Source organism: Podarcis liolepis (assembly GCF_965112155.1).
Source record: "Podarcis liolepis genome assembly, chromosome: Z".
Classification (NCBI taxonomy): Eukaryota; Metazoa; Chordata; class Lepidosauria; order Squamata; family Lacertidae; genus Podarcis; species Podarcis liolepis.
Window position 1 is genome coordinate 12,383,086 of NC_139570.1, and position 23,547 is coordinate 12,406,632.

Consider the following 23,547-nt stretch of genomic DNA (forward strand, 5'->3'; position numbering starts at 1 on the left):
CTGTGTCTCCTGAAAACTGCCCCTCCCCAGACTCTGCCGAAGTGCAGCTGCTCAACAGAGGAGGTGGCTCTCTGTACATTCCTGTCTCTCCCCCTCCCCTGCAAACAGATCCCTGGCACACGGCTCCCCCCTTCCTCATTTTATTTCCAAAGGAACCCTGCAAGGTACGTTATACTGATCATAGCTGGACCACGGTCATCCTGAGGAAGGATTTAAATCCTGGTCTCCCAGGCTCAAGTCTTACACTCTAACCTCTACTGGCTGATGAATTGTCATGTTTGCATTACTTAGTGTGGTTTTCAAGAGTACATTTTAGGGTTAGATGTACATGTCGTTGGATGAGCTGGTCTTTTACATAGCAGGATATGAAAAAAGAAATGGAAGGGGAGATGTCAGTTCAACACGTAGCTTAACATGAAGCTCTGTTTCCTTTCTCTGGCATAGAAGTTCCCCCCTCCATAACATATTTCTTTTGCTGTGCAGCACGCTTGGTGACAAATGCAACCTGTCACTTTTAGGAATGAATAGCAGTACCCTTAAGCCAATGGCAACCTGACGAGTTGTGGGTCACTGTGGTTTGCTGTGACCATGCAATGAATCCATGGTGTTTGTCAAGTTGTACGTCTAGGAATGTGTATTACTTGTCAAAAAGGGTAATAATAATAATAAAAGACCTTTGGGTCTGATCTAGTTCTCCCAAGCTAAGGGAGCTTCTCATTCACTTCAGACATGGAGCAGGAGCTGGAACTTTGTGAGAGCACTGAAGCTAACAGGAAGTTCTCTGTTCTGGAGTGTGAACTTTTTCAAAGTACCGTATTTTTCGCTCTATAACAAGCACCCGACCATAACACGCACGTAGTTTTTAGAGGAGGAAAATCCGTAGGCATGCCACCCGTAGGCATTTCCTCCATAACACGCACAGACATTTCCCCTTACTTTCTAGGAGGAAAAAAGTGAGTGTTATGGTGCAAAAAATACGGTATTTTAAAAACAGAACTAACAGTGCAAATCCAAGATCTGTTAGGATAAGTAAGTTTGGAATATGTGGGTCTTGGGCCATCCTTGCTGAGCTGGTGTTATGCCAGAACTACACTGGTGTAACTCTTTCAACCTAGCTGAGCTGGAGATATGCAGGCACAAGTCCATTACCCCACCTCAGCCAGGTTCAGCTGGTAGAACTTAAGCTGGCACAATTTATGGGGTGTTCAGGGCATGTGATGTGGTCAGGATGGAACAAGGAGAGACACTTATTCCAAATGTCTTTCTGCTCAGTCATGTGACCTAGCAACCTGGGAAAATGTATGCTGGTCTTAAGTCAAACTCTATTTTAAAGTAGTAGATAGGTAGCCGTGTTGGTCTGCCATAGTCAAAATAAAAAAAATTCCTTCCAGTAGCACCTTAAAGACCAACTAAGTTAGTTCTTGGTATGAGCTTTCATGTGCATGCACACTTCTTCAGATACACTGAAACAGAAGTTGCCAGATCCTTCTATATAGTGAGAAGGTGGGGAGGGGTGTTACTCAGAAGGGTGGTGGGAATGGGAGATAGGCAGATAGCTGGGAGAGCCTGTTGACGACTCTTAACGACTGTAATAGGTCTTACAGGAAAAGGCAAGGGGTGAGGAGGTGAGAAATGGTTTAGTCATGTATAGTGAGATAAGAATCCAATGTCTTTGTTAAGCCCAGGTTTTTCCATGGTTTTAAGTTTGGTAATGAGTTGTAATTCAGCAGCTTCTCTTTCCAGTCTGTTTCTGAAATTCCTTTGTAGTAAAACAGCTACTTTGAGATCTTGTATAGAATGTCCTGGGAGATTGAAGTGTTCTCCTACTGGTTTCTCTGTTTTGTGATTCTTGATGTCAGATTTATGTCCGTTTATTCTTTGGCGTAAGGTTTAGCCTGTTTGTCCAATATAGAGAGCTGAAGGACACTGTTGAAGGACACTATTTTAAAGGTTTGTCTTCATTCAAGCTGGGCTCAGCTGGCAGTAGCTCCATTCCTGAACAGAGTTTGGAATAAGGGTAATTTAGCCAGCTTAATTTAAGATGATGTATCTTAAATTCCTATTCTGAAGCTTGCTCTGAAAATAAATCAAAACATACAGCCAATTCATATGATGCGTGAACCATGCAATCGGAGGGTTGTGCCAAACATTTGTGGGTGAATGTTTAAAGTGTGTGTGTGTGGTGGTGGTGGGGGGGTAGTTTTACATTATTTCATGACAACTCAAAAGTCTGATATACAAACAATACCAGCAGACAACCAGCAGGTGGTAATGTACACTTAATTTTTTTTTTCTCAATGTAAACATGGTGCAGCCATTTTGTTTCTTTTTTTTAAAAAAAGAAGTGTGTTCTTCATGTTTCTGTCATCAAATTTCTACCCCAGTGCCTTTCAGCACCATAGAACAATCTTGTCATAATTCTGATTACTACATCTGTTCACAGTGGCTATAATCCAGGGCAGCAATGCTGCCAAGTCGTATTGGTTTCAATGGCCCTCAAACCGGCTTACCTGTACATTGGACAGCAGCCAGGGTTGATACAACTGGGGATATTGTTAACAATGCATTCAAGGGATTTTCAAAAATGCAACAGTATCAACAGTAAACCTTATATAATCACCAGGAAGGCTGATCAAACAGCTACCCTGAACATTGCCTACTATGTACTCCTGTAGAATAGGGATTTGTCACTATTTGGGAATGTGGCAATGCACAAGACATATCTTCGCCTTACACAAACACACAATCTCAAAAATAAATGCACCTTTCTCTTACCTGGAACAAATGAGATACTTTTGACTCTTACCAGAAGAGTTCTAGCATTTTATCCACCCACTCTTGACTTTGGAATATTCCCTTGAATACCTATTATTTCCTTCAGTCTCCAGACACACATGACAGCTAATGATGCAAAGTATCCAGGAAATTAAGACCCACTATTCTAAACTATGGGGTTATAAGAATGGCTTTGTTAAATGATTAGTTTAAAGTTGTTTCTTTTAATATATATATATATAAATCTGCACTTTAATGCCCTTTAAGAACAATTAGAATCAGTATTAACATTAGCCCTGGCAGAAGGAATTTCAGAATTATTTCTCATCCACATTAATGAGGCTTATTATAGAAAACCCTGAGGTATTTTATATCTCACACGGAAGAATATAATTAGACTCAAATTGATGGGCTTGTGCCTGATGCAAAATTAGTAGTTTATGGTGGATGATTCAGAACCCAGAGTATATTGTCCCGAGAAAAGCATCTCCAGAAGGTGTAACTAATCCTGCGAAATAATCTGTAACCAATCTGCCTGACGCTTCCCATTTTCTGATACACAAACCATTACGGAAGCAGCCAGGTGCGTTCGTTCGTTCGTTCTTCTTCTTTTTACAGCTTTTTACTCAACATGACTGAACATGTAATGATGACCTTGAGAAAAAAGTTATCTCAATTAGAGCTTTGAGTGCTAATGGCTTGGTGGGTGGTGGAGGTGTAGCTGTAAGAGGTTAGGAAGAAGATCTGCCACACTGGCACCTCCTCTGTGCATTGGAGGATACAGAAAAGAAGGAAAAGAAGGAACATGGAATAAGTTCATGAGAGTGTTTCTGATGCTGCTGGTCCAAGGACCTCACAATTGGGAGATAATCCAATTAAAGTGAGGGTGGAGATCTGTGGATAGCTACTACAGCCTCTGAAAACAATGTTGAAGAAGAGAGAGGCCTATGGTGTCCCCCCCCCCCCCAGGCAGAAATGATAGATAGATTGGGAAAGGGAGACGAGAGTACAGGCAAATTAACATGGCCAGGGAGAGCTCCAAATGAAACTGAGCAGGAGTCAGACTTGATTCATGTATCTGAGAGCAAGAGGCATGGGAACCTGCAATTGGACCTAATGGAGGACTTAAACAGGGTTTCTAGCTATAATTTTACTCAGGAGGTTATTGGTCCTGCAGGTGTTGGAATCAGCTGAGCTGGAGAACCTTTGGTCCCAAAAATTCAGAAGCAGAGCTTGTGAAGTCTGAGGAGGCGCATGCTTGTTTTATTCCAGCAGGACTCTTCTTTTTTCTTAAATTGCTGGTTGGGCTACAAAGGTCTGGATATATATTTGTTGAATGTTTCTGATTGTTTTACACCTAAGACTACCTTATCATTGACTCATAAGTATACCTGGACTCATTAGATTCAAATTTGATTTTATTCTTCAGCAAGAAATTGCTGAAAGATTTTTTCATTTTTTGCTCCCATAAAAAGAGTGAAATCTTAATGTCTTTCTTTCTTTCTTTCTTTCTTTCTTTCTTTCTTTCTTTCTTTCTTTCTTTCTTTCTTTCTTTTCAGACAGGCAATGTTTATCCATGCACTGTTTAGGACAAGAGCTGACAATCTGGCTGCAGATCTGATATACAGAATTCATGACCTGAAGCCAGTACAAAGAATTAAAATGGAAACTTTAGATTCAGATCATGAATTTGGTGTATCAAAACTGATTGCTAAATTGTCAGCTCCTAATGCGGCTCTAGTATTTAATCTTCCCTGAAGCTTAATTGTGAAATTACCTTTTGGACAGTTTTGGATTCTAGTCAGGACCCAACATGTGTGTGAGAGGGAAAAATGGAATAGTTTTTAAAGTGAGAAGAAAAATGGAAGGGGGGATGGTTAGACTTGAGTAGAGAATGTCCCCCTGAAAAGAAGTGGGACAACACCTCATATTGAAATCTGCCTTATACAAAATCAGACCATTGGTCCATCAAGCTCAGCAATGTCTACACTGATTGGCAGTGGGTGTCCAAGGTTTTCAGGAAAAGGACATTCCTAGCCCTTTCTGGAGATGTCAGGGATTGCTCCAGAGACCTGTATACAATGCAGATGCTCAACCCCTAACCTACAGCCCTTTTATCTGCTAATAAAGATACAGTTTCACCACAGTCTTCAAGCCTATTATTTACTTCTAATGTTATAACTCGTTGCTGAACCTGTTCAAGCTGTTTCCATCTAACCTTATTGACATTGATCATAGGAACTCAGGAAGCTGCCTTATACTATTGACCCATCCTGCTCTGTACTGTCTATAATAACTACAAGCAGATCTCCAGGGTTTGAGACAGGCGACATTTCCAGCCAGACCTGGAGATGCTGGGAATCGAACCTGGGAAAACATATGCTCAACCAGTGAGTGCACCGCCCTTCCCAACCCCACTTTGAGCACAAATTCTAGATTTATTGCCTGCCTATTTAGAACAATGTGTCCTGTTCTTACACATTCTAATCATGACAACAGAAATGCTTCCTTTGATTTCACTGAGTTCTAACCAAGAGGGGAAAGGTGCGGAAACCAAGCAATGTGTAGCTAAGCAACATATATCCTAACTTATTTATTATTGCAGACAGAATCACAAAATACAAAATGCGCTGGTGAGTGAATCTGTAGTGAGGACCAGGACTGCATGATTTGTTACTCACCTGTCTTTGAATGTCACCTGATAGGTACTTGATAACCTTTAGGACAGGGGTGGAAAATGCCTAGAAACACGGAGTGTTGGAGCCTCTCTAAGGATAGCATTCAAGATGGTTGGTGCTACTACTGAGAAGACCCTGCTTCTTGTACACATCTGCCACACATAATTTGGCAGGGGCACACAGAGCATGGCCTCCACTGAATGGAATGCATGGGAGGTCACATATGGCTGGAGGTGAGCCTTTAGGTACCAAAATGCCACATTTCTTTGTTCTTATCTGCATTCCTAAATCTCTGATTTAGGAACCTTAAGTTCCCAGCTCACAGTTTTGCCTAGCAACTTGGTTAAATGCCTAAGCTCACCTATGTGGAGGGCTTGCCAGTCTCCCCAGGACCACCCCAGGACATTAGACTACATCACTTAGGTCCTTGAGTATAAATGCCCTATTAGATTTATCACAGGCAACTGATGACTTTGAAGCCAGGTGAATTGGCTACTCCCTCCAAGGTGTTTGCATATCTCTGTGGGTTTCTTTAGTGACAGAATACATTGGTTATATCCCTGTTATGACTTTCCTGCTTTTTAGATCCAAGAATTCTGAAGAGCGCCCAAACTTTTTATCCCCTCCCCAACCCAGGTTGTCAAAAAGGACAGAGGAAATGCTACAAACTTAATAATTATAATTTGGATGTCTGATTGCCATAGATTTTTGCTGTTCTCTTTGGTTGTTATTTTTGTTGTTGCAACATAGACAAATTGTAATTTTACACAGCAAGCCAAACTGGGAGCAACAGCTGAGAATGGGAGGAAAGCCTCAAATTAACCAGGAAGGGTGCCTGACAACACGTAGAGATACTGCGATAGCTGGTGTGACAAGACCTGTCTATCAGCTGCATGTGGAAATGTCATATGGAGATCTTTGCTGGGACTTTGCTTAAAATGGATACAATCCCCATCCTCCCCCAGCATGCAACTGTCTATCTTTTTTTACACACGGAAAAATTCAAATGACTGTTCTTGGCAAAACACACACATGGGTGGCTACTGCCCCATGCCCTCAGATAAGGAAGGCTTTAAAGGGAGGAGCTAAATACAGAGTTGTTTTAGCTTTGTTTGTCCACTATTGGATTATGGAAGAAAATCTAACATTGACCAGCCGAAAAAGAAAAAAAAGAAAAAAAAAGGAACTGGACAACACAAAGAGAAACACTTTTCTTTTCCATCCTGCCCTTTACCCGTCAGCTCATACATAGATCCATCATGGCGTGGTTGGCTTTCCTTCCACAGTATTGTCTCAGGATTCCTGAAAACATGGTGAGCTTCCCCATTCATTTGGAGGAAATGGAAAGGGAAGCTGGCCACACACATGGAAATATTCAATGGATGCTTTTGGTCCATTGGGGGAAATGGGGCACTGCTCTACCAGCCTCAATAGGCCATAAGTCAGCTCCCATCTGCCTGCCTGCCTTCTCAATTCATTCGAGGGTGGCTTTACCTGCCTCTGGTGCCTCCTAATATTGCGCTTTCCCTGCTTTCCATCCTACCATTACCAATGGGCCACCAGCCACCACAGGAACCAACCATTTTCCGATCTACCATAATTTTTCATTGTTTTTCCTCGGCGCTCTTCTTATCTCTCCAGGATGTGGAGAGATATTAGCTAAGGCCATCACATGACAGCCAGCAGACAAGGGGAGGCAGATTGTGTCCTTTTCAGGAGATTGAAAAGGATTTACTCAGTTGTACATCAATGACAACAACAAAGGTATTTGCCCACCCCCTGCAAAGTCAGGCTGATAAAATGGTGAAAGCTTGTGAGGGTGTGGTGGGGGGAAGGAGCAGATTTTTGTGGGAAATGATTGTGAAACAGGGAAGAGCAATTTTGGGTTTCTCATTTTTCCAGCCTTTGAATTCAGTTCTCCACATTTCTACATCACTTTTAAAAAAAGTCCTCATGAAAATTCAACAGCTGTTTAGGGTGAATTTCTCTCAAGATACACATTTAGTATGTAATTTCATGTCGCGTACATGTCTGCAAAGACATAATGCATTTTTGTATGTTATTTTCACTAGCACATGTTATTTTTATGCACGCTTTACCTGAGTATATGCACATTGCTTGACTAAAGAATTGCACTGCAAAAATGGATGGCTGTGTTTTTGAGTCGTACGTTGTTTCAGAAACTGCAAATTAGGTAGATCCATGATAAATTAACTCCACCCCCCCACACCCCATTTTCAGTTTTGTTCCCGAAAACGTTAGAAACCCTGATCATTATTAAATCAGATGTTGATCGTTTTATCCCAGGCTATTCAGACTCATGGAGTACAGTTAGTAATTGGCTCCACCCCCTGACATACCATTTTGCATCTGGCTTCACTCCTAAGACACTTTATTGCCCCTGGCTCCAGCTGGTGAAGTCAGGGGATCTATTAAGAAACAAATAAATAAATAAATAAATAAGATCTCAGTAGCTGGAAATCTGCCCACAGTTGCAGGAAAGGCACCTAAGTGTGCTGTTTGGACTAAATGCAGGCCATAGACCAATTGCAGATGTCACAACACTTTCCTCTCTTCGCTACTACATACTAACTTACCCACCCTGCTGGAATTAAATTGCGCAATCAATGAAGTAACATTTGCTATTGTGAGTCTAATCACACAGCCACTTAAGTCTGTGTTCTGCAGACAGAACACACATTCGCTGTATCTGATTTGCAGTTCATGTTTAAGCTTAACAAAGACTGTGGTCTCATTCAGTCACTTCCTCCTTATACCCCCCTCCCCTGTGGTTTTGCTCCTTGACCCTGAAACACCTCCCCTCTCTCAGCTAATCTGGCTGCCTTCATCTCCTCTTTTAGTCCTTCTTTTTCAGTCTATTGTTTTCTGAACCACCTAAGGATGCCTCTCTGGTTCTCCTCATTCCTCCTTAGTGATATCTTGTCTCAGCATCCTCCCACTTTGTTTTTTTCCAGTTCCTTCAAACAATAGTTCCCATCAGTCCAAGGCAGCATGACCAGTAGTCAGGGATGATAAGAGCTGTAATCCAACAACATCTGGATGACAGCAAGATGACACAAGTACTCACTGTCCTTGGTACTCATTGCCAGTCCTTGTCCCATCTCCTAATATTGCTATGATTCATCTAATGCAGTTTATGAAGGCTTGTGAAGTATATGATGCCATTTGTGCTGTACTGAAGCACATCAAGGATATGGGTTGGTTGAAGGATGTTTTTTTCTTTAATGACACTAAAGAGAAGGCCAGTGTGGGGTGATGATTAGAGTGCTGGACTAGGACCTGCAACACCAGGGTTCAGATTCCCACTCAGCCAAGAAGCTCGCTGAATGACTCTCAGCCTAATCCACCTCACAGGGCTCTTGTGAGAATAAAATTAGGAGAATCATGCACGCCACCTTGAAATTATTGGAGGAAATTGTGTGTGTGTGTGTGTGTGTGTGTGTGTGTGTGTGTATATTTGCTTTCGTAGATTTTCACGGGTACAGGAATGCAGGTTTTGGTGTCTTCGGGTGTCTTCCCGTGTAAGAGTTGGGGTGTCTAGGCGATGTTTCGACGAGGTCTCACTCGTCATCTTCAGGCTGGTGCTTTCGGCTTCTTGTTACTGGAACAGAGCAGGATCTCAGTGTTTGAGTTCCTATAAATACTGTTGAGGGGGTGTGGTGTATAGCCTCCAACGTTCTGGGCAGAGAGGAAGTTCCCAGGTTAGTGTGCCTTTTCTTCTTTTGTTCCTTAATTACTTGAGGGATATCTTGAGTGATTTCTTGAGTGATATTCTGAGTACCACTTAGGTGGGTCATTAAGTGTGGATTAGTTGCTAAAGCTTTCGTGTCTTGACCTCTTGAGCTTGTGAAGAGTTTTTCTGAGAAGATGGCTGTACTGCACTTAGTTGTGCTCTGGCTTGGCTTCGTGTATAGGGGCGAGCTGTGGTTTTGTGCCCTGTGCCAGCCAGATCTGTGTAGGGATTGCAGGGGGGTGCAGCATCCGGAGGTGCCACTATGGTTTGGCTACTGGATGGTGTCTGTAATTTATCTGTGGAGAGGGTCTGGGTTTGGGTCTGGTGTGGTTGATTGGTGATGGCGTTCTGTGTGCCTCTGGTTCTGGTGTCGGTTTTTTGTGGGGAGGGCTAATTTCCAGATGTCTGGCAGGCGGGACGTGTCGTCACGCTTGTTCATGTTGTGAGGGTGTTTCTCTATCTCGATGGCTTCCATGATTATTCATATACACACACACACACACACACACATATACATATATATATATACACAACATTAAATAAATACATAATTAACATAAAATAAAATAGTACATTGGAAGCTGCCTTGTATCAGCTGGTCAGATTGTTTGCCAACCCAGCCTGACAGCCTTGTCAGAAGTCTTCCCCATCACATGTGATCTGTTCATTTTAACATACAATGCTGTCGATTGATTGCAAAGGATGGAAAACCTTTAGGAGTCTGTAAACATTGTGAGACCAGCATGAGCATGAAACCCATAGACTTGGTGGTGAAAATAGCATCACATTCTGACCAGAAGAGCTAGCCTGACAGTGCCAACTAGGGAGAAGGTTTATAGCTCAGTTGACAACACTGAGCTATAGATCAATAATCTAATGGAGCATAAGGCATCTTCAGAAGGATCTTCAGGAATGTTGTGAGAACAATTACTAGGATTTTTATTTTTCAGGACACACATGTACACACAAACATTTTTTGCAAGAGCGATCATGAATTTAGTGTTTTTCTCATGCATATAGATTCGTATTTTGATTCCAGTTTCGACCATATAGAAACCACTGCAAGACAGATATGCAAAGGAAAGGGATTAAATTGGGGCTATCAGAAACATGTAAATGCCAGTGATAGGATGTTGCTTTTTTTACATGCATGGGCTTGCTAAAAAATAACCTCAGAGAGAGGAAGCTAAACAAAAAGTCATTGTATGCATACACCCCAGTCTTGAACTCTGTGTGTACTAAGTTTAGCACATGCATCCATGCATGTGTTGTTTCCCCTGTTCGCTTCAGTGGAGAACACAGCTATGTGCATACATCCCTAGGCACACAGAGAGCTGCCCCTTTCATTATTAAAAAAACGCAATACCAGGATTACACTGGGAATTCTGCATTGAAGCAAACACACAAAGATATGCATTGCCATTGAAGAAACAGATGTTTCTGCTTTCTGCCTGGTTCTTTAAGTGAGTTGTCTGATTGGCAAGAATGATATATGCCTTGAAATCTTCCAAAGAGTAGAAACAAATTAATCACATTTATGCCTTGCAGTTGTTCTAACAATGATGAATGACAAGATTACTTGAGGAGTGTTGCTGAATCATACAATAAAATGTTTACTATTAACTCTCAGTCTTAGGCACAGATCTGCTGACCTTCAGTATGTTCCTGACAGGCTCAGTTATCAAACTCCCGCATTCTGGCACATAGTGTACAACTCAGATACCACACAACTCTTAATGTGCAATGCTGATAATTGTGGCTGTCAATGATAGTGTCTTTCTTTCTTTCTTTCTTTCTTTCTTTCTTTCTTTCTTTCTTTGTTATTGCCCATCACAGGAAGAAAGAGGGGTGTTGGATATCCTGAAGATCATTAGCCCATTTTTTTCCATGACAGAAATGCATCAGTTTCTATTAAAAGGCTTCATAAAAGGCATGCACATGTTATACAATGTTGTTTTGCATCTACGTATACCTATAAGCCCCTTCATGGATCACTGCCTTGCCGTGGCGAAGGGGCTTGAAGAACTCAGAGAAGCTATGAACTACGCCAAGCAGGGCACACAAGATGAACAGGTCATAGTGGAGAGTTTGGACCAAACGTGATCCACCTGGAGGAGGAACCGGCAAACCACTCCAGTATCCTTGCCAAGAAAACTCCATGGACAAAGACAACAGGCATATAAAAGTTATGACGCTGGAAGATGAGCCCCTCAGGTCGGAAGGCGTCCAACATGCTACTGGGGAAGAGCGGAGGGCAAGTACAAGTAGATCCAGAGCTGATGAAGCGGCTGGGCCAAAGCCGAAAGGACGCTCAGTTGCGGATATGCCTGGAAGCGAAAGGAAAGTCCAATGCTGTAAAGAAAAATATTGCATAGGAACCTGGAATGTAAGAACCATGAACCTGGGTAAGTTGGAGGTGGTCAAAAATGAGATGGCAAGAATAAATATTGACATCCTGGGCATCAGTGAACTAAAATGGACGGGAATGGGTGAATTCAGTTCGGATGACCATCACATCTACTACTGTGGGCAAGAAACCTGTAAAAGAAATGGAGTGGCCCTCATAGTCAACAAAAGAGTGGCGAAAGCTGTACTGGGATGCAATCTCAAAAATGATAGAATGATCTCGATACGAATCCAAGGCAGACCTTTTAACATCACAGTAATCCAAGTGTATGCACCAACCACTGGTGCTGAAGAAACTGAAATTGACCAATTCTATGAAGACTTACAACACCTTATAGAAGTGACACCAAAGAAGGATGTTCTTCTCATTATAGGGGATTGGAATGCTAAAGTAGGGAGGCAAGAGATAAAAGGAACAACTGGCAAGTTTGGCCTTGGAAATCAAAACGAAGCAGGGCAAAGGCTAATAGAGTTCTGTCAAGAGAACAAGCTGGTCATCACAAACACGCTTTTCCAACAACACAAGAGACGACTCTACACATGGACATCACCAGATGGGCAGCATCGAAATCAGATTGATTATATTCTCTGCAGCCAAAGATGGAGAAGCTCTATACAGTCAGCAAAAACAAGACCTGGAGCTGACTGTGGCTCAGATCATCAGCTTCTTATAGCAAAATTCAAGCTTAAACTGAAGAAAGTAGGAAAAACCACTGGGCCGGTAAGATACAATCTAAGTCAAATCCCTTATGAATACACAGTGGAAGTGAGGAACAGGTTTAAGGATTTAGATTTGGTGGACAGAGTGCCTGAAGAACTATGGATGGAGGCTCGTAACATTGTACAGGAGGCAGCAACAAAAACCATCCCAATGAAAAGGAAATGCAAGAAAGCAAAGTGGCTGTCCAACGAGGCCTTACAAATAGCGGAGGAGAGAAGGCAAGCAAAATGCGAGGGAGATAGTGAAAGATACAGGAAATTGAATGCAGATTTCCAAAGAATAGCAAGGAGAGACAAGAAGGCCTTCTTAAACGAGCAATGCAAACAAATAGAGGAAAACAACAGAATGGGAAGAACCAGAGATCTGTTCAAGAAAATTGGAGATATGAAAGGAACATTTCGTACAAAGATTACCATAATAAAGGACAAAAGTGGTAAGGACCTAACAGAAGCAGAAGACATCGAGAAGAGGTGGCAAGAATACACAGAGGAATTATACCAGGAAGATATGGATGTCTCGTACACCCCAGGTAGTGTGGTTGCTGACCTTGAGCCAGACATCCTGGAAAGTGAAGTCAAATGGGCCTTAGAAAGCACTGCAAATAACAAGGCCAGTGGAAGTGATGGTATTCCAGCTGAACTGTTTAAAATTTTAAAAGATGATGCTGTTAAGGTGCTACACTCAATATGCCAGCAAGTTTGGAAAACTCAGCAGTGGCCAGAAGATTGGAGAAGATCAGTCTACATCCCAATCCCAAAGAAGGGCAGTGCCAAAGAATGCTCCAACTACCGCACAATTGCACTCATTTCACACGCTAGCAAGGTTATGCTTAAAATTCTACAAGGAAGGCTCAAGCAGTATGTGGATCGAGAACTCCCAGAAGTGCAAGCTGGATTTAGAAGAGGCAGAGGAACCAGAGACCAAATTGCAAACATGCGCTGGATTATGGAGAAAGCTAGAGAGTTCCAGAAAGACATCTACTTCTGCTTCATTGACTATGCAAAAGCCTTTGACTGTGTCGACCACAGCAAACTATGGCAAGTTCTTAAAGAAATGGGAGTGCCTGATCACCTCATCTGTCTCCTGAGAAATCTCTATGTGGGACAAGAAGCTACAGTTAGAACTGGATATGGAACAACTGATTGGTTCAAAATTGGGAAAGGAGTACGACAAGGCTGTATTTTGTCTCCCTGCTTATTTAATTTATATGCAGAATACATAATGCGAAAGGCTGGGCTGGATGCATCCCAAGCTGGAATTAAGATTGCTGGAAGAAATATCAACAACCTCAGATATGCAGATGACACAACCTTGATGGCAGAAAGTGAGGAGGAATTAAAGAACCTTTTAATGAGGGTGAAAGAGGAGAGCGCAAAATATGGTCTGAAGCTCAACATCAAAAAAACGAAGATCATGGCCACTGGTCCCATCACCTCCTGGCAAATAGAAGGGGAAGAAATGGAGGTAGTGAGAGATTTTACTTTCTTGGGCTCCATGATCACTGCAGATGGTGACAGCAGCCACGAAATTAAAAGACGCCTGCTTCTTGGGAGAAGGGCAATGACAGGCCTAGACAGCATCTTGAGAAGTAGAGATGTCACCTTGCCAACAAAGGTCCGTATAGTTAAAGCCATGGTTTTCCCAGTAGTGATGTATGGAAGTGAGAGCTGGACCATAAAGAAGGCTGATCGCCGAAGAATTGATGCTTTTGAATTATGGTGCTGGAGAAGACTCTTGAGAGTCCCATGGACTGCAAGAAGATCAAACGCATCCATTCTTAAGGAAATCAGCCCTGAGTGCTCACTGGAAGGACAGATCCTGAAGCTGAGGCTCCAGTACTTTGGCCACCTCATGAGAAGAGAAGACTCCCTGGAGAAGACACTGATGCTGGGAAAGATGGAGGGCACAAGGAGAAGGGGGCGACAGAGGACAAGATGGTTGGATAGTGTTTTCGAGGTTACCAGCATGGGTTTGACCAAACTGCGGGAGGTAGTGGAGGACAGGGGTGCCTGGCGTGTTCTGGTCCATGGGGTCACGAAGAGTCAGACACGACTAAACGACTAAACAACAACAACAACATACCTATAAGAGGCAAAGAAGCTGTCTGTCACTTGACCCCTGTGCCACCTATCTCACTAAGTCGTCCTCTGAGCTGCAGTGATGGCACAGAATGTCCAGAGGCATTTTCACTGCTAACTGCAGAAGGTGTGAGCAGTAGAATATTGACACAGTGTAGTTTCCACTGCCATTGCAGGAATCCTGAGACTGGGGAGGGAGGGCACTGTTTCAACAGTGCTGCGATTCTAATTTTGTGCCCAAGAAGGACAGAGGTGGTGAAATTTCTGCCTTTTATGGGCGCTCGCAGAGACATCTGCACTGAGAAATGATGCATAGTTGGCATAAAGGGAATGAGTAAGAAAATGAACATTGAGGGCTAGAAACTGGAGGACTGCAATGTGGGTTGTTGTTGTGAGTTTTTTTTTAATGCAATCAGCTGATTTTTACATGAATGTCAGGACCCCATGAGCCAATGCCTGCAAAAGTGAATGGGCCCAGACATCCCAGGAATGGGTAAACCTGTAGACTTCTAGACATTGTTGGACTAGAACTCTGACCATTGGCTTTGCTGGCTGAGGTGGATGGGAGTAGAACTTCAACATCTGGAGAATCACAGGTTCCTCACCACCTGCCATGGACTGTCACAATCACATGACACATCGTGAATGGTTTATCCACAATATCTCATGTTATGGTTGGATGGCATGTAGGAGGTGAACATTGTCTTAAAACAAACACATTGAAAATTGCTTTGTTTTTACATTTCTGCTTCTGGTCGAGAGAGATAATTTGACCTGCTTTGGTACCACTTTGCATTTCTATAAAACAGAGATGGGGAACCTGTCCCCCCACCTCCCAGTTGATGGGCTGCAACACCCCTCACCCCCAGCCAGCACAACCAATGGTCAGGGATTATGGAATCTGGAATCCAACAACCTCTGAAAAGCCCAAAGGTTCTACATCCATACTCTACCCTCCTACATATTTTCAGGCAGAGAAGTCTATTGTGGCTGCAAAGGCAACCATTTAAACTGACCATAATTACAGGAATCATAGGCATGCAGGCACAGCACACCAGTTTAATCAGTCTACTTTTCGCAAGGCCACTATACCAAAGTATGAATAGGAGGGTTTGCACATAGATGTCTGGATTATGTGAACCATCTCCGAATTTATATTAATTTCCAAGTTAAAGACAAACTAGGTAAAAATGACTATGCTAAAATTACAGTCTTTTGAGTACAACTGTGGTAAATACTACTTTGGTAAGAATACTGAAATTACTGTATTTATCTTAGAAGTCATCCATTACAGTAATTTACAGTGGTGTAACAATAAACTTTCTTATTACTTAATACCAGGGTGGTAACAACTAAATTTACAGCTGCATATAAAAATCACACAGTTTCAAAGATCATTCTGTAGACAACATTTGACTCAGAGTAATGTATTATGTAGCTCATGCTTTTCAGTCACTGGAATATTTGCTAAGAAAAAGAGAAACATGTTCCACTCCTGCATTTTCCCATGATAAAGTCTTTAAGCTTATTTATAAATGACAGGGTGAATAAAATCCTGAGTGCTGTAGATATAGCAGCCGTGTACACATTCTTTATTGTAGGGGTGAAGCTGTTGGACTCCAGCTCCCATCAGTCACATCTAGCATGACCAATGGTCAGAGATAATGGACACTGGAATCCTGCAACATCTGGAGAAGACTCCCAATCTCTGTTCTGTTGCTTCTGGGTTAAGCAGGTATCATAGGAGGAGTTTGTATGGTTGCTTGAAGTGTTTGTTTTCCATTTGGATGGATTTTTCACACGATCCTCCCACAAAACCATCAGGTTTATGGTCTGCCAATCACACAAGTAAGACCTAATGAGTCTTATTTCCCTGAGTGGCTATTGGGGAAAGGCCCATTGCCATGGTGAAATTCCAGGTTTGAGATATGTAATCCATGAGATGTTGCATTGTTGCCAACCAAGATTTCCAGTGATTTGGGAGCAAGCCCAATTGAATTTAGTAGGACTTACCATAGTTCTAAGTAACCATGGCTAGGTTTTCACAGACTAATTTTAAATCAGTGGACTTACGTAAGTAATTATTAAGTCCATTAATGTTAATGGGACCAGTCTGAGTATGACCTGGTGGTAGTTCCATTTTCATTTAGGGTCTAGGCTAAGTGTGACTTTTTGCATGAGCTTTTAATTAACGACAATGGCTTTTATGTACTTTTATGGTTTATTATATACTGCTGCTTTATTATTGTTTCAGTCTGTCCTCTTGCTGCTTACTGGCAATTATTTTTCTCAACTTATTGTAAGCCACCTTGCACCCATGTTTATATAAATGTAGAGGAAGGACGGAAACACTCTCCATCCACCTGTCACTTTAAGCTAACTAAATAGAAATTCTTGTTGCCTTTACCTGCATTCTCTTCACATTTTGCATCAGTTGAACCATCAACATTCATTTACAATGTATTTTGCTTTGGGTGATATTTGGTAGTGACTCAAGCCACTCACATATATATAGATTTCTATTGCTTTAATAGATCTGATACCTGAAACATTATCTAGTTCTCCCTATCAAGTGTAGCAAAAATTCATGCTATGCTACAGTTTTGGTGAACTTTGATTTTCAGTGCAAATAATTTCTTCCTCTTTTTGTGTGTGTGGGGGGGGGCATAAGAAAGGATCTGTCAAAAATCCTTATTTGCACTCTTTTCTGTAGTTAGTTCACCCACCATTAGATTCCATAATTTAATGCTGCTTCAGTGAGGTTTTTTCCCCTTCAAAAGACTCCTTAGGCATTCACTTTATAAACTTGATGACGTCACAGGCACTGTCACGGAGCCAATCAGATTTGGCTCCATGACAACATGGCTGAAATCAAACACAGCTCTACCATTGCTTTCACCAAGGCAGAGAGGGAAGAGAAACTGCATCACTCAAGCAACTGGGTCACTGCTTCTTGTTTTGCCAGGCTCATTGTCAGCTTCATTGCCCACTACGATTGTGCAGCAAGTCTTTCACCTCAATCTAGCTGTATAAAAGCGTAGTGTGACCAGTTGGGATGTGCATCATTAAGGACCATTGATCTCTTTTTCTTAGGCTATTAGTGGCTAGGTGGGCAAAACCACAGTAATAGAGCCCTTTTGCAGGTGCTCATCTTTAGTGAGGCGAGGAAAGATTTGTCATTTTTATTCTCGTTGTTGGATGAACACCTTAGAGAATATTTGTTGTGTTTCATGTTTTTTTCTATGCGATTGGTTTTAAATGGTTTAAATGAATGACAAGCTGTTTGGTACTTTATATATTTGTAAGTCACTTTGAGACATTTTTTTTTTGTAGGAAGCAATGAAGAAATGTCTATATTATTATAAACAATAATTTATTAACCACTTCTTACATGAGACTCAAGGTGATTCACAAACATACCATAAAAATAGTTTGAGGGATAGCACAACCACTGCCCTACCATCAACTCAGAACTTTTGGCCCTTCAGATGTTGTTGAATTACAATACAGTTGATGGGAGTTGTAGTTCACCAGCATCTGCAGGACCAAACATTCTCCACACCTGTGATATAGTAACTCGTATGTGTAGCTTATAGAAGTGCCTCCCAAATCATGACATGTCCTAGATCTCACACCTCAGAGGAAACAGGCCTCTCCAAAACCTGGGTTGACAAAATACAGTACTGAGCTTTCTGAAAGACTTGCATGCCTGCATCTGCCAACACTGCGTCATCTTGTTCACTTCAAAGGTGACAAAAACAGTAAATGTGATAATGGTATTTTACAACTGAAAGATTTATGATAAAGCTAACAGAGCACACCCGGTAAAAAAAAATTCCTCAGGAGACTATCTGATGAACACACATTTTATCTGCATTGAATGAAAAATGGAACACATCCTTTAGGAGTGAGCATTGATTTCTGAAACAGCTGTCATTAACGGATTCATTAAGAATGCATGCTTCTTAATTACAGCTGACTCAAATGCATAGCGGCTTTTCTTGATGGCAAAAATCAATCAATCAAAACAAATGAACAATGATCAGACTTGGAAATCAGATAGACAGCTTTCCCTCATTGATGCTTCTTTGGCTCCTTAGATAATCTGTAGATGGGACAAAGAGGAACTGATTTAGCAGTGATGCCACATGCTTGTAACCCTTACATTTGACACAAGAGAGGGTCCCCCCCTTCCTTACAGGGGATTTTCTCCCAATGCAAACAGCAGCTTCAGAAGAGGCATTTTCATCAGAACTCAAGCAGAAGAGAAAGAGGTTAAGCTTCCCTCCCCATTAACTGCAGTCCTGTTAATTATAACACAATCTGAATGCCGAAGAGCCCAACAGGTATTAATCACTATCTTCATCAATGGAACTCACCATGAGCACCAATCCCACCATACCTCTGCCATTTTCTGTCTTAGTCCAGTCTTTCAGATCATTGTATAGTGGTACCTCGGGTTAAGAACTTAATTTGTTCTGGAGGTCTGTTCTTAACCTGAAACTGTTCTTAACCTGAGGTACCACTTTAGCTAGTGGGGCCTCCCGCTGCAGCCGTGCCACCACCGCATGATTTCTGTTCTCATCCTGAAGCAAAGTTCTTAACCCGAGGTACTATTTCTGGGTTAGCGGAGTCTGTAACCTGAAGCGTCTGTAAGCTGAAGCATCTGTAACCTGAGGTACCACTGTACTATCTCAGCCCCAGGTCCAGAGCAGCAGGGGTAAATTCTCAAAGCAACATTGCATGTCGTGCTTAAGCAGGGAAACACTAGCATTTGTGCATCATTGTAGCTTTAGAAGAGAATAGATTATCAAAATCAATTGTCAGCTGGCATATTGCAAAATCTTGCAGCAAGTCAAGATAATTATAAGAACCAGCTGGGTTCACAGATCCATTTCTTTCAGAAACAAATGAAAAATGTGCTTACAGCTTCAGATTTATTTATTTTTAAGCAACATATATTGTCAGGGTCTAAAAACCCCACAGTGTACTCCAGGCCTGAACACATTAAAACACTCCTCGAAATGTTAAAAGATAATTCAGGAGATTTAATATGTTGATCTTATTCTTTGGGAGAGAGGCACTATATATGCTCTCATGGAACCCAGTGAAATTTAAGAGAGGAGAAAAGGCTCACAAATGGGGGAAAATGAGACCATCATGGACAAAGTAAGCAATGGGATAAATTAGGATTAGCAACCATACACACAATAAAGAAGACAAAGAACTAAACAGGAACTGTTGGTACAGTGGTACCTTGGTTTACATACGCTTCAGGTTACTTACGTTTCAGGTTACAGACTCCGCTAACCCAGAAATAGTACCGGGTTAAGAACTTTGCTTCAGGATGAGAACAGAAAATGTGCTCTGGTGGCAGCGGGAGGCCCCATACGCTAAAGTGGTGCTTCAGGTTATGAACAGTTTCAGGTTATGAATGGACCTCCGAAACGAATTAAGGTCTTAACCCGAGGTACCACTGTATTCATATTCTAGATATGTGTTGTTCAGTGGCTTCTACTGTATAGCATTTTTCTTGGATAACATACTTTGTGATACTTTCCCTTCCATTATCAGGGGTCTGTTGAATTTGAAATCAGTGGTGCCACTATTCAAGGACTTTGGGGCAGATGACCAAGACCCTGATCAGTGGAACTAGCAGGTTGACTCCTGAACATATGAGGGCTGACTTGCCACATTTTGAAATCTGTATACATTGCCTAAAGAACATGAGAAGAGCCTGCTGGATCAGGTCCCTAGTTTCCTCTAGTCCAGCATCCTGTTCTCACGGAGGCTGGCCAAATGTGTGCAGGAAACCTTCAAGCAGGACTCAAGCACAAAACCATCCTCCCCACTCCATGGTTTCCAGCATCGATTATCCAGAAGCATTACTGCCTCTGACTATGGAGCCAGAGCACAGCTATCATGGCTAGTAGACCAGGGGTCAGCAAACTTTTTATGCAGGGGGCCACTTCACTGTCCCTCAGAACTTGTGGTGGGCCAGACCGCGTATGCCCATATGCCTTCCCTCCCTCCATCCCTCCTTCCTTCGGAGACAGAGTGGCTGAGATACCTCCACTCACCTACCCTGGGTTGTCCATGACCGTGCTGCTAATGTGCCACCGCCGAGCAGCACAGAAGAGTCCTCCTCCTACCTCCTCACAGGCTTTCTGCTCCTACTTCTTCCCACCCCTTCACTTCTCCTCCTCCCTTCTCGGAGCTAGACATGAACAAGGCGCCCTGCCCTGTGCCTCATCCCAATTAGAGCAGTGAGTCTTGGGAAGGGTAGCCATTGGCCACCGGCTCGTGTTAAACCTGCCAATGGAGGGGAGGCCTGAGGTTGCCAAGGCTTCGGATTGGCCAGCATCATGGAAGTCTGAGCAACCTCATAGCATGCTGGGATATGTAGTCTAGGGGGAAGATCGCAAAAAAATGGCGCCCCCTAAAAACTTGAAAAAAACCACATGGTGATTGCGCCAATTCAGAACCATTCGCGGGCAGAATCCAGAGGGGAATTGGGCTGGATCCAGCCCGTGGGCCGTAGTTTGCCAACCACTGTGGTAGACACTGATAGTTCTCTCCTCCGTGAATCTGTCCAATCCTCTTTTAAGCCATCCAGCTTGGTGGCCATCATTGCCTCATGGAGAGTGAGTCCCATAGTTTGTGTTCAACATCAATTATTTATTTAGAATGTTTATATCCTGCTTCGTAACCCTAAGAGGTGCTCAAAGCAACGGACAAAAATTTCCTGCAATAATTACAAGAGCAAAGAAATGCCCCTATACTGACAGGGTTATTCATGCTGCATGCCCTGCCTTCCCACTTGGTCTTCCATTTTGTTGTTATTTAGGTATAGAAGGAGGACTCATTCCAGCCATAATGGAGGTCAGTCTTTCTGCCAGGACCAAGCTTCCACCATAGTCCTCTGAAGCAAAGCACAAGGGCTGATCAGCATGTAAGTCGCTCAACCCATAATACCAGACTTCTTGTATTTAGAAAAGCAACCAGTTGTTCACTTACCACAAACCAATTCTACGTTGCCACAACATTTCTGCAGCTACAAAAAATAGTATCCCTTTTCTCCCGGTATGAAATTAAAATGATATAGAATCCCAGAGACACTAAAACAAAATCTACCCATAGATGGCGGTGTTGCCACAGGAAAGGCACCCTCAAGTGAGATTAAGTGCCATCGCTTAAAAACATTTATGATTAACAATGAATTAATAAAGCCAATTATTACAATGGAAATTTTTTAAATGGCATACAGTGCTCAGATTAGATCAGCTGCCAGCACTTTTTAAAAATGTGTTTCAGTCAATTTAATCATCTCAATGGCCACCCTTATGATGCTAATATCATATGGGATGTAAGATTTCAGACGAATAAACTTCTTTCCCCTCCAAAAAGAGAGACCTTCTTGGGCTCAGATGCCGTTCTTGAAAATAAAAATAAAATCTTATATTTCTGCAGCAGGCAGATTTTTCCACTGAGGTAAATCTGATCTTACTTCAGCAAATGCAGAAGAGATCGATAGCTAGAGCAGCAGCAACAGAAGTTCTAAATAATGGGAAGGTTTGTAGCTGAGGAGATTGAGTGGACTGAATTCTAAACTACCGGCTTTTTTGACACTGTCTGTCCCTGTGTGGAAGCTTCTAGAATATTCACTGTTATCTTGTCAGCTGGTGCTGTGCAGCAATTACTTAAGATATTGAAAGTTGAAGGCACTTACGATAGTTTAGTTAAATTATTATATTCTGTTTCCAGAGACACAAGCCACGACACAATATATTTTAAACTATGCATTGCTGCTGTTTATGTTTAAACAGAAATTTAAAACATCTGGGAGGTTTTGTTTTATTTTTTTAAAAAACCCCTAACCCATATGGACAACCCAAACTGTTTTTACTGCCAAAGGGAGAAGACAAGATGGTACCCACAGATTCAAGCTGGTGAAGTGGCAGCATCCTTCATCATGCCCAAGGACAGAAGGACAGCATGATTAGGAGATTCTAGGAGAACAGTGGTGACTGGAGCCCATTGGGACTAGCGGAATAGAAGACAGGGGGCCTGACGGTATTAGACAGTCTCAAGGGCACCAGGCAGTACAAACTGGAAGTAGTGTTGTCCCAAGTCATGTTGCTGTTTGACTGACATGCTGCAAGTGGTGCCCCCACCTCTCTGAGTCAAGGTTCAAACATTTGTTGACCACCATGTCCAATCCTACAAGCACCTTGCCCTCCCACAGGCAATAATCCCCCCCCCATAATACATTAGATGAATTTGTTGACTTATCATGCTGGTCATCTTCATCTGGTAGAGGCAGCCTTACTCTCTCTTACAAACTTGACATGAGCCAACAGTGTGACGCGGCAGCTAAAAAAGCCAATGCAATTCTGGGCTGCATCAATAGGAGTATAGCATCTAGATCAAGGGAAGTAATAGTGCCACTGTATTCTGCTCTGGTCAGACCTCACCTGGAGTACTGTGTCCAGTTCTGGGCACCACAGTTCAAGAAGGACACTGACAAACTGGAACGTGTCCAGAGGAGGGCAACCAAAATGGTCAAAGGCCTGGAAACAATGACTTATGAGGAACGGCTAAGGGAGCTGGGCATGTTTAGCCTGGAGAAGAGGAGGTTAAGGGGTGATATGATAGCCATGTTCAAATATATAAAAGGATGTCACATAGAGGAGGGAGAAAGGTTGTTTTCTGCTGCTCCAGAGAAGCGGACACGGAGCAATGGATCCAAACTACAAGAAAGAAGATTCCACCTAAACATTAGGAAGAACTTCCTGACAGTAAGAGCTGTTCGACAGAGGAATTTGCTGCCAAGGAGTGTGGTGGCGTCTCCTTCTTTGGAGGTCTTTAAGCAGAGGCTTGACAACCATACGTCAGGAGTGCTCTGATGGTGTTTCCTGCTTGGCAGGGGGTTGGACTCGATGGCTCTTGTGGTCTCTTCCAACTCTATGATTCTATGATTTCCTAATGATGGAGATGGGAGAAGAATTAAATTAACTTTGCTTTTAAAGGTGATCTTACCTAATCCACACTTTCCAGAATAATGCACAATCTGAAAAACAGGTATCCTTCACTGCAGATTTTTCCCTACCCTTAACCAGCAAAGTTATTTATTTA

The 23,547-nt window shown here is 42.4% G+C and overlaps 1 long non-coding RNA gene across 1 annotated transcript; it reads left to right on the forward strand.

Moving 5' to 3' along the window:
• The first annotated feature begins 68 nt into the window (after positions 1-68).
• LOC310698934 lies at positions 69-22,431 on the forward strand. Its single transcript, XR_014521837.1, has 3 exons — positions 69-164; positions 21,260-21,364; positions 22,327-22,431. It is a non-coding gene; the product is annotated as an uncharacterized lncRNA (long non-coding RNA).
• The last annotated feature ends 1,116 nt before the right edge of the window (positions 22,432-23,547 follow it).